The following is a 12870-nucleotide window of genomic DNA, read 5'->3' as shown; positions in this document are numbered from 1 at the left end:
ACACGAAGAGTAATGGCAAGGGTGATAAGATAAGAGATCCTTCAGGTTTCCTAGCCAATCTTTGCAGGTATTTTGATTGAATCAAATTATTATCGACAACAAAGTATTTAATAAATTGTTATTTAACAATTTCTGAGCTTTCCAGGGACATTATGCCTTAGACCCCCAAAAGGTCAAGTGGCCTAAGGCGTCAATCCCAAAGTATGCTATTGCCCATGTTACACTTTGTTTTTTTTAACACTGGATTCAATCAATATTGATCAAATAAACTTTGATAGAAGCATGATCACGTGATCAATATAATTAAAGAACCGGTCGGCCCATAACATATCTATCAGATATCTATTGATTGTTATGATCAATGGTTAATTAGCCCCCTACCTTTTCCTGGAATTTAGTCTTAGCAGCTTTTTTCAGGAAAATGTAAAGAAAGGTCTCCCTCATTGGCCTATGCTCATCATATTGTATACACAAGCAACTATTGGCAGAAATATGTAGATTGGCATTTCTAGGTAATTCATCTGTGCCATAAGCAGAGCAGTTGTTTTTATTACTCTTGCAAAATGCCCAAAACACTTCTTGTGCCTTTACTTAAGGGCTCTGGCACACAGGGAGATTAGTCGCTCCGCGACAAATCTCCATGTTCGCGGGTGACTAATCTCCCAGAATTGCCATCCCACCGGCGAAAATGTAAGTCGCCGGTGGGATGGCACACGCTGCGCAGGCGATTTCAGCAAATTGGCGAAGTTGCCTCGCGAGGCATTTTTGCGCCGCCGCGTCTGCCATCCCACCGGCGACTTACATTTTCGGCGGTGGGCTGGCAACTGATGGCAACTTGGGGAGATTAGTCGCCCGCGAACAATGAGATTTGTCGTGGGCGACTAATCTCCCCGTGTGCCAGAGCCCTTAAGGGAGAACTAGATATTAAGGTAGAAATGCATTGCCTCATGTAGCCCATTAGATACTACAATGTGTGCCTTTGAAGATACTGTCAGTAGCTTGAGATATTCTTTTTCTGCTGGGTCACGGGGCATGCCATGGGCGAACTAACAATATGCAATTTATATATACACTATACATACAATTCATGACATAAGGCAAATGATTAGTTTATTTAGAATTACCGTACAGGGCATACAAGCCTGGAGGATTTTTCTCCTATATATCAGGTTTATCAGGTCCTAGGGCCAAACAATCAAAGATCACGATGACAGGTATACAGGACATCAGGTTCTCGATTTTTTGCATTTCAAAGTAGTTGCTGGCTGTGGAGATTTGGGGAAAAGTTTAACTGTGCGTTATTGCAACCCTGATGTTGCTGGACTACAGCTCCCAGCATGCCTCAACCCTATTATATGTTACATTATTCTGGAATGTGTAGTCCAGTAACAACTGAGTAAAGTTTGGTTGAGCAGTGCAGTGCAGCAGGGTTTACATCCCCCAAAAAGACCTAAACAAGGAATAGCCTTCTATATTTACTGCCCAGTCGTGTGACTCATTCAGCCATGATTCAGCAAACGCTAATGACATCATATTTCTTATCCAGTGCCATTAACTCCAGCTCTCCCATTATCAGCCAAGCTTCTTGCATGAGTAAAAATACATTTAATACTAATAACTGTTTAAAATTGTCTTCCCTGCAATATGTGATAGCCCAATCTACCTCCCCATTTTCCCCTGTAATGGCCAGATCCTCGTCTAACAAATCTTTAACAGAATTTCTGTTTGCTTCCTCCCCAACATGTCTAACCTAAAATCCCCTACAACCATCTAGATATCTTCTCCACAGCTGCACATTCATAACTGAGGTGCATCCCAACCCTGGCAAACAGCCTGTAGCCAATGGGAAAATCAGCTAAAGCCAATTTCTTAGCTATGCATGAATGTCCTTAAATAGCACATGGCATGAGTAATAATACCGAATGGGAGGTTCTTTCATACAACTTGTCGCCTAATTTCCTGAAATCATTTTAAGTACTTCCCCTTTATCAGTACCAACATGTACCATGACCGCAAGGTCTTCCCCAGTCTCTCCCATCATCTTTCCCCTGGCATGAGGCAAACAACAGGCAGTTCAGCAAGTAGGGACAGATTACTTTATCCACCTTTCTAATAATGGCTCCAAACTTGGGGGCTCAGAGCTGTCTTCCCAAACCTCTTGACTTGAAATGACAGATCTGATATTGATGAGACACTCTGCCCTTCTACCTCCTGCCTCTTAACTGTAATGGACCTGTCTCCTCCTTAACCTTAAATGCCCTCAACTGCCCCCCCATGTACTGACCCCTGCCAGTGCCTGCTTTGTAAGCAGCCAATCCTGCCCCAAATTTACAGTACGCCTCAATGCTGCAATTTACATTCTACAAAGGAAACCCACTTGTACCTCTCGTGTATGAGTACTTCCTGGGCCAGCTGCTCTAAGATCATATACATGTGACAGGATGCACTGGAGTAGCACCAACAAACCCACTAAAACTCATTCTGAAACCACTTACTAATTGCTGTATACTGCTTTTTAAGTGTTAAACACAATTTAATGCTTGCTTAAAAGGGTAGTCCGCTTTTAATTTAACTTTTTTAAGTTAACTGTTAGTTTTATGTAGACAGTGATATTCCTGGACAATTTGCAACTGGTCATTATCTTTTGGAGTTTTTGAATGACTTCACGTATTGTTCAGCAATTCTCTGATTTGTAAAACAACCAATTTCCTCTTGTTGCTAGGGCCTAATTAGCCAAGCAACCAGGCAAACCAGAAAATCAATAGAAGGAACAGAAAAATAATAGCAATAATAATAAAACTGTAGACTAATTAAGACCATTAACAAAGTGGATATGAATAGTACAAGTAAGAACATTCTAGAATATACTAAAAGTTAACTTGAAGGTGAACTACCCCTTTAACATGTATCCACACTCAGCACTTGATTTACAGTACTTCAGTGATCCCCAACCAGTGGCTCGTGAGCAACATGTTGCTCCCCAAGCCCTTGGATGTTGCTCCCAGTGGCCTCAGAGCAGGTGCTCATTGTTGAGCCAATTCTTGGCTTGGAGGCAAGTTTTGGTTCCATAAAAACCCAATATAATGCCAAACAGAACCTCCTGTAGGCTGCCAGTCCACATGGGGCCTATTAAATTGTCAATTATTGCTCTTATTGGCACCACCAGGAACCTTTTTCATGCTTGTGTTGCTCCCCAACACTTTTTCCATTTGAATGTGGCTCACGGGTATAAAAGGTTGGGGATCCCTGCTCTACTTTATTGAGGCTCATGGCTCTGGTGGCTTCTATGCCTTTGGCATATCTCAACTAGTGAATCAATGCTTATGACTGCTTGGGCTGCCTGCCATTGAAGTGAATGCCAAATGCCTTTCCAGCTACGAGAGCCAGATCAGTGACACAAAGTCTGTCGTTGTCTTTAGGTCTTTCTTTTAGGCTAATAACACAGACAACAAACCTGTTCCTACACTGCTGAGAAAGTTGCTAGAGTCAAGGGCTAGCCAACAGGCCTGCCCAACTAACATCCGGCTCACAATTGGCCAGATATCCACTGGTTTTGATTCTCAAGATGGGGCGATGACTGCATGGGCAAGTTGAAGCAGTCCTTTCCTCAAAGGATTGCATTGGTGGCAATAATGATCTGATAGTTGGTCCAAGGACCAAACAAATGGATTAGCCACTTCAAAGTGGGAATAATTGTGAAAAATCCGCCAAACTGGTGGACCTTCAAATGTATGGCCACCTTTATGCTAAGCATGCACCAAATCTAGGATTCAATTTGGGATTTGGCAAAGATTCAGCCTTTTTCATCAGGATTCAGCTGTATCCAAACATGTGGCCGAACCAAGCCTGAATCCTTAAAATTACGTGACTTTTGGTTACATGAACACAGAAGAAGAAAATTTTGAAGTGCACTTCATGCGCATCTATTTAACCCTTAAGTAGCCTGATTTCCATATGCAAATTTGGAGTTGGATTTGGTTTGGTATTCAAAAATAATGGATTCGGTACATCCCTAACCAAAATACAGGATTTGGCCCAAATTCCCAGCACTCTTTTGAAGGATTCAGATAACACTAAGTCCTACTGTTTAGCTAAACTGAGTTAAAACCCACAAAACTTTACTGCTTTGGACAGCTAAACATGATACTTTTTTGTTCCTAGAAGATGCAATTTTTCAATTGTTTTTGTCAGATCTGAATATGCATGCAGATTAGAGTGTTGATATTCAACAGAATCTTTTGTAAAGGATTCAGCATTCGGACAAATAAAAAAATACTTGATTTGGGGCATACCTTAGATGCACTAAAGAACCAACCACAACAAAAAAAAAAAACTAAAAAAATGAATACCTTTCACGTATGTATAAAGCTGGGGACAACTAAACAACACAGATTAATAAAGCCTTGAAAAGAAACAAACTGGCACCTCCAATTTTAACATTATTTAGGGGTTATGTAATAAAAGGCACTAAGTTTGCCCAGGAACAGTAACCAATAGCAACCAATCAGCAGGTAGAATTTACTGGTCACCTGTTTCAAAGCAAACATCCTATTGGTTGCTATGGGTTACTGCTACTGGGCAAACATAGTGCCTTGTATTACATATGGGACATGTGATCTAAACCTTTTCTCAAGAAAACCACATAAGTTTTTATAGAATTAAACATTTTTATTCAATGAATTGTAATTACTATTAAAAGAGGACCATGAAGTCACAAAATTGTACAGGGACACTTTTGTGGGACCTGACCCATAGGTTAAGAGCTGCTGCTCCCACTCACTCTCTCTATAGTGAACAATGTAACACCTATTGTAAAATATGAAGTCCCCTAGGAGATCCATGACTATATAAAAGTCATGTAATTCCAAGGTAATTTCTAACATCCTCATATTTTACAACAGGGGGTACATTATTTATTATAATACACATGTTCCAGTGAGTCACATATCACATTACTAAGCACCAACTGATGACATCACCAAGCACCATATATAAGGATATAATTTACAGGATAATCACGGCTCTTGTGTATAAGATATATTTACTGTTTACATATTTAAAACAATGTATAACATCACCTTATTTAATGGAGTTTTATTAATACAATAGCATATGTCTTTTACATAAACTGGGGCTGTACAGTATGCTCATACTTAGTAGTCCCCTCAAGTACTGTTTACTGTAAACTAAACCTCCTAATACATATATATATATATATATGTATTTATATGTTTAACCACTTCTCATTGGCGTTCTCATTGGTACTTCATTGCCTGATTTGCAAAGGATTTGGGGTTCTGCCGGATCCCAAATAGTGGATTTGGTGCATCCCTATATATTTTTGCTGAATTTTTGTGTAATTGTTCATGTGTTATATAGGAATGAGAAGTATGAAGCCGCTTTACTAAGAATATATGCATAACACCATATGAGTAATGCCAAAAATATGTGATTGGCCTTTATGAACACAGACAAGGGCAGGGGACGCCTATGAAAAAGATTCGGTTTATAACATTATGTTGAACACGAAGTTCCCGACCAAATGGCTCCAGTTAAAAAGGATATTTTGTATGCGAGGTTTCCCAGCTTTGCCAGGTTATGCCTACATTACATTACGCTGGAGGCAGCATCCAGAGCTGATCGCTTGAGGGATATACCAACACGTAAGGGGTAGGCGACAAAGCGGGAAACGGAGGTTGTTTTCACAGAGCCATTTATAAGCGGAAAATTAAGTATATATGAAACGAAGAAACAAGTGCCCCAAGAACAAACCAATGTAAAGGTGGAGCCGCCTGAGCGTTTGCTGTTATTCCCCTCCCCGCGGCACATATCGCCCCGCCAGCAGCTCCTTCCTACTAGTCCCTCAGTGAGCGGCTCTCCCGGGGGAGGGGGCAGAGGAAACACCTGCAGATGTCACGTAACTATTCGAGCGCTGGCTGATCAGCGCCACATTATGAGCAATAAGCAGAGAAAGTTTCCCGGTGCCCTAAGTGCAGCTTATTATAAAGCACCGGCTCCTTACATTCGGGTCTATCCGCAATACCCACATTAATCCCCTCTAAGCATAAAGTGTACTGCTCATAAATAATTGCGCCAAATTCACCAACTCAGTAAATGAATGACAACCTTTTCGCACGTCGCTTTATTCCGTGCAGGAACAATAACTCCCACCTCAGCGGCGGGACATTTATACATTAGTTGGAGCGCTAAAGGCTGTCACTTGTCGAATTAAGGGCTGTCCCCTGAACGTGACTACAGATCTTTCCGCCTCCGGGCATCGTCACAAGCGCTAGCGACCTTATATATTTCTATAGCGCTTAGTCGCACCCCTCTCTGGGCGGCCATGCTATATACTGTTTTATAGCGCAGGAGCTGGGGCGTTAGGGGATAGAAATTCAGAGTTTTCCTTCCGTTCTCCTTTCACCTATCCCAATAAAACTCTCGAATCTCCAACCCACCCCGCCGCCTCTGACTTCTCTCGCACTTGCAAGGGGGTGTCCAGCCCCCAGTCCCTCCTCTGCCTCTTTCTCTCCTCCCTCGGACCCCCCTCCCCTTCGTATCCCAACCCCAAATCAACCTCCTGTTTTCAGAAACCTCTTTTGACGCAGGAGAAATGGCAAATTTGAAGTACGTCATTAACATGGCGCCAAAAGCTTTTTTCCTGTAAGGTTGCTCGCTGGTGGTGCCCAACGCCTGTGCCTGGAGAGGGCTCCGCGGAAAGAAGAGTTAGCGAAGGGGCAGCACAGGGGGGGCCGGGCAAGGGGGTGCAAGTGCAACTAATGAGCACAACTGGGATAAAGTGAAGGCAAAGCAGGGGAGGAGTGCTGTGCTGGGGGATAAGAAAGTGGGCTAGGAAGGGGGAGTGAAGCCGTACTTTGGAGGAGAAGGGGTGAAAAAGAAAAAGGGGAGGGGGGAATTGGAAGAAAAAAGTGTTTTGCTGGGGAGGGAGAATCATTGCGAAACCAACCTGATCTGACTTGTAGCGCAATCCGATACTGCAGCTTTTTTTTTTTTTTTTTCTCAAAAACGTAATTTAACTCTATCCTGTCACAAACACATGAAGGATTGTCAGCTCGAACCCCCAATCAGAGAGGGACCCAGGCAGCACCCCCTCCCCTACCTGCTCCTACAGGCACCCAAAGCCCTTCCAGCATGACACTGCCATAGGACTGAGCGGAAAGTAAAGCCTCGCAGCACCCACCCCCTTTACGAGGAGCCTAACAGGGCTGCGAGCATTCATATCAACACACACACGCATCTGGGGATGGCTACGGGGATCCTGTGCAGCAGCCCAGCGAGGAAGTGTGTGTGAGAGACACAGCGGCCATCTGATACGGGAGTGAGGAACGTCCATCTCACCGGGGGAGCTTTTATTTGTGCATGACAGCCATGGAGTTACTTTGTACCCACTCCTAGAGGGAGAAGGCTGGGGAGAGCGGCTCTGGATACACTCTGCAATGATACACCGCGCACTTTCTCTGGGAGGCTCATGCTCTTTTCTGGGTTTTTTCTCTTCCCCCCACCCCCGTTGGATCCTCCCCTATTTTAACCTGAGCTAATCTCACCAGTGAGGAGACCCCCAAGCAGAGCAAGGTAACAAGCGCAGATGCGTAACCATCTGAAGGGCTGGCGGGGTGCGCGTTTGGCTTTGCTGTCAATTTGCTTTTGGCAGTGGGAGGAGGAGGGCTGACACACACACATGTATCTATATATAAGTGTATTTCTAAAATGTGCAAAGGGAGTTGCCAGTGGGAGCTGGAAGGTTTGTGCTCCATTCGCACCAGTACAGGAGGAGGAAGGGGCCAATGTGCATCACTATTAGGCATTGCGCATGTTGGGGCAGTCATGTTCAGAGTTAGGGGGGCGGGCAGAATTACAAACAACAACTTTTAACCCCTTCAAGGGGCAAGTTTAGCCTCGATTCTCTTCTTCCTGCCTGGGGCGGGGGGATAATGAGGCTTGTTATTATCATGAAAGAAAACGAGCAAACGCCTCTTATTAATGACTGCGGCACAGTTTGGAGACACCTTGCTGGGATGAGTTGCATTGGCACGCCAGGGAAATGGAGCCTTCCCAACTCATGCTGCCACACTCATGGCCCCCACACGCCTCCTTGCCTGTACCAGGGCTGCTGTGAGACTTGGAGTGCAGCTGCTGCTGGGGTTCTGCGTGAAGTTGGCCCGCTTTATATAGGGCTCTAGTTTCATGGAGGATGCTCTCAGGGCATGTCCTCCATTACCTTTCACATGTGCCTTGCTAGGAACTAGGAAATGCCTGTCCCTGTCCCTTCTGCCATAGAGCACTCGGCTTAGTGTGCGCCACTGTGCAAAGGTGCTGGGACTGGGCTTCTCTGTCATAGAGGATGTGCTACTGTCAGTGTGTGAGGAGGGCAGTGCAACGGTACGGAGGGCTCGGCGCTACTGTCAGTGTGTAAGGAGGCGGGAGTGGAAAGGTACGGAGGGGTCGGCGCTGCTGTCTGTAGAAGGAGGATGGCAGTGTGTGAGGCGGGCAGTGGAACTGTGCGGAGGGCTCGGCGCTACTGTCAGTGTGTGAGGCGGGCAGTGGAACTGTGCGGAGGGCTCGGCGCTACTGTCAGTGTGTGAGGAGGCAGTGGAACTGTGCGGAGGGCTCGGCGCTGCACGTTGGCGGAGGGAGCTGTAGGGGGCGTGGCTGTTGTTTACCTTCTGAAACTCACACGGTTCCCTTCCGACGCCTCTGGGGGCGTCTCTGCTCCTCTTTAGATGATTCTTGTCAGCTCGCTGTATAAACATTTCTCACTCCCTCTGCCACACACACACACACGAAATAAAATGAAGTCACCTCCTCCTCCTTCTCCTTATTGCGTGCTTCCCTCTGCCCTTCACCGCTCAGCACAGCCGTACCCAGCCCTCCCCTCTCTCATCCCCGTCTCTAACGCACTGTTAGTCAGATGCTGGGAGCAGGCCTGCCAAGCGGTTTTCATTATTTTTAGACGCTGGTGCTGATTGGTGAGGCTGTAGTGCGCGTTTTCCCCATCTCTGTAAAACATTTGCTACATGCTGGTGTATCTGAGTTGTTTTATTTGTGCAGCATTATCAGTGGTTATATGTACAAATGATGTGATGCAGTGATGCCCACCCTGCAGCTGCTGCTGAACTATCTCTTCCTCTGTTCACAAACAACCAAAGACTGGAAGGAACTCATGGATCAACAGCAGCTAGGGATGCAGGGTTGACATCCTTGGTGTTAAGCCCCCTTAGTTATGCTGTAAAACACAGCTGTCCACATGTTTCGTGTAGTGGGTGGTTATAATTCTACACATCATTATCATTCCAGAGTATGGAAATCATTTTGTCATATATAGATTGTTATGGAAACTTTAGCTTGCTTCGGGGCTAGTACTGAATTTGGCATATGGGTTCCCTGTTTGGCAGCCATGCTATAAGGGTTCCAACCTGACTGGAAAAAAATAAGGTTTGATGCCAATATTATTAATAGAAATCTTAAAAATATAGGTATAAAGAATACAGTTTATAGTCTGCCTATGGTAGGTTAGCAGACAAAGTTTGGCAGTGGCAAGCCAGCCAGATGCCCTAGCCAACCTGAACAGCCACCTGGCCCCCCCTGCGTGTACAAAGCCAAGAGTGAATGCATGCACATACAGATGATAAAGGTTGGGGGGGAAGGGTCTGGACTATGGGTAAGCATTAGCAAAGGTTTGTACCTAGCACCCCCCATTGTCAGGTCATCTTCTGCCTACCCCTAGTTCCGGCCCTAGTTGGGAGAGGCATCAGACCTTGTTGTCCCTTATATGAAGTATGCCAGTCACCTACATGACTTGCTGAAATAAAGATCTTGATTACTTGACAAGCCAATTTATCAGTCTCTCCTAAACTTCTTGAACTGAATCCAAAGATAATTCCAGGAATTCTATGGCCTATTGCATTGGGTGGTTTAGAGATTGCAGACATTTCCCTCTTATTTTCAAGAAAACAAAATTACTGTTAACTTGATGGTGAACCATCACTTTAACTTTTACTATATTATGGAGAATGTGCCATTCCTAGCAACTTTGCAGTTGGTCCTGCAATCTACTGTAGGTCTGTTTAGCAGTTATACAGTGTAAAGCAGGGGTCCCCAACCTTTCTTACTCGTGAGCCACAGTCAAATGTAAAAAGGCTTGGAGAGCAACACAAGCACCATAAAAGTTCATGGAGGTGCCAAATAAGGGCTACGATTGGCTATTAGGCAGCCTCTATGCACACTATCAGCTTACAGGGGCTTTATTTGGTAGTAAATCTTGTTTTTACTCAACCAAAACTTGCCCCCAAGTCAGGAATTCAAAAATAACTCCCTGGTTTGGGGGCACTGAGAGCAATATCAAAAAGGTTGGTGAGCAACATGTTGCCCCTGAGCCACTGGTTGGGGATCACTTGTGTAAAGCCTTTTCTAAATTGTAGAAGTAAAAGGTTACATGGTCATTTACAATGTATGGACATTTTTAAGTTATATCTGCAATGAATGATGTGAATGTTCTGGGGAGGAGCAGTCTGCCATGTGCTGATAGCAACTTTGAGGTTTCCTAATAGCAGCAGCAGGCTTCCTTTCAGGGCCATTATGAAATGCTTGTGCTGTGTTACAAGAGTGCATCATTCCTGCATACACATAGGCTAAACAGCAGTCATCTCCACTGTTAGGCAGTCATGCATGAAGTAGATAGCACATTTCCTTATGTAATATCCTGGACCTGGCTTCAGGCTTTTTATATAAAGGGGACTCATGCAAGAATGAAACAGAGCCAGTGACCTGACTTGGTTTATGTATAGGGCTATTATCCAATCTGTACAGGCCATCAACCAGGAGGTCAGCTCAGTACAGTGTGCCAATCCATTCGTAACACAGTCATTTATATTGAAAAGAGACACACATTATTGAGTTTAACCTTTTTGTCTATATGAAACCTGCCTAACTGCTAGTTTATCCATAAGAAGGCACAAAACCTCATATGGAGCCTTAATAATCTTGCCATAAAAGTATTTGCCTAGTGCTTTTTCATTACCTATCTGATCCCCTATGTTCCTCTATTAGGGGGCTGCCATATTTGTGCAGCAGTAGTCTGTTAGCATTAAAAGCTATAACTGACAGGTTGAGAAGGGACAGTCAGGTTGGAAAAACAGTCAGGTTTAGGAACTTCAAGTAACAATTACTTACAGAAGCAGTCCTATCACCGAAAAACAATCCACATGACCTATAGGCAACTTTTTTATCAACATTCATATTTTTTAGGGTCAGTATCACTTTAAAGCTTTCTGGATACTACAACCACATACATGTTCCCAGATATACTTAAATTAAAGAATTAAAATATCACAGCAGTATTTCCAACAACAACAACCAAAACTTATTGTACAGCACTGCAGAATATGTTGGCGCTTTATAAATAAATGTTAATAATGAATACTATTTCCAGTTTTAGGCTGGAAACAAGTGGAAAGGGAAGGCTGATAGGTAAACACCATACAAAAAAATGAAGACAAGTTGATAAGAATTGGTTATTCTGGTTTAGTGTGTGGCCTTTTTGAGTTGCCCAGGGGTCTTATGCAAGGTTTCTGAAATACCAAATGTTGTCCATAACTGGTCTATATTATAGTAAATATTAGTTTAAATGTGACCCTTCCTTTCAAACCGAAAATAGCTTGTTTGCATATTCAGGTGCCGCATAGTTTTTCAAACGTACTATTTCTTGTTATTGCTGACTACATTCAGGGATGGATGTTGAATAAATACACTACTCAGATCCTGTGACACCCCACCCCCCCAACTGCACTCACCCATCATCCTGTACCTGCATTCTTACCACTACCTGCACTACTCACCCATGGTAGCCATTAATGCAGGGGTGGGGTGTTGTTGGTCCATGGACTCTCACAGGCAACATCAGGGGAGCCCCCAAAGCCATGGTATGCCACTGTTAATTTATTTGCTGCTTCTGCATATTGTATGCATAGTTGACAAAATATTACCAAAACCATCCCTTTCTTTTACAAGCAACAGTTAAGACGCTCAAGCATGCTCTTATGCTATCCCGTCTAGACTACTGCAACTGCTACTAAGCTGCTTCTCAAACTCCTGTCTCTCCCCACTACAGTCTATTTCATTGTGCTGCAAGAATTCTCTTTCTCCTCTCATCCAAGAGAGAACAGTCCCCTCCACTCCTTAAACTTTCTCTTGGCTTGCCATAAAGCAAAGAACTTATAAAGTCCACATAACCTTCAAATCTATTTATTTCTCTGCACCTTACTACATCTCTTCTCTTGTGTCTTAACGTATTTCTGGCAAACTTCCCTGCTCCCCCACCTTAAAACTTTCTCCCTTGCTGCTCCTTATATTTGGAATGCCATCCCTGAATTCAAAGAAAATCTTTCTCTTCAAAAATAAACTCAAAGACTACTTGGAGAACTCTCATAACACCTGGCACTTAAAATTCAGTGATCTTTTGTGTCTGTAAGTTACCCTGTCCACTTAGATTGTTAGCTCTGTGGAACAGGGACCTCCATTCATTCTCTTGTTTCTTTGAATGCAATCTATCTGTTCTTCATTCTTATGATCCTGGTTTGTTCTGTTAACATTTCTGTACAGCAAAAGAATAAATTATGTTTGCTTTGCTATCAGACCATAGTGTGTGTATATATAACTTTTTTCGGATCCTTTTCTCTAAATACATGCATGAAGTATCACAATTGGTTGGTCATGCTTTGCAAGCTGGATGGGTCACTGAGGAAGTTTCAATATATTTTTTTTCATACAGAATCAGTTTATCAAAGACTAACAAGGATCACATTAAGGCTCATCATGTTGGCAGTTCAACCCTTGGCACCCACCTGTTGCTAT

General features: G+C 43.7%; 1 protein-coding gene across 2 annotated transcripts in view; it reads left to right on the top strand.

Moving 5' to 3' along the window:
- The first annotated feature begins 5213 nt into the window (after positions 1-5213).
- The window catches only part of jade2 (jade family PHD finger 2), a 120555-nt gene continuing 112898 nt past the window's right edge, over positions 5214-12870 (top strand). Inside the window, 1 exon segment of one of the 2 annotated variants that reach the window (NM_001374818.1) lies at positions 5214-7593. The gene's annotated coding sequence lies outside the window, so the exon portion shown is untranslated. 2 annotated transcript variants of the gene reach the window in all.

The sequence above is a fragment of the Xenopus tropicalis genome, chromosome 3, assembly GCF_000004195.4.
Source record: "Xenopus tropicalis strain Nigerian chromosome 3, UCB_Xtro_10.0, whole genome shotgun sequence".
Lineage (NCBI taxonomy): Eukaryota > Metazoa > Chordata > Amphibia > Anura > Pipidae > Xenopus > Xenopus tropicalis.
The sequence above is the reverse complement of the archived record's forward strand: the minus strand, read 5'-3'. Positions and strand labels throughout refer to the sequence as shown.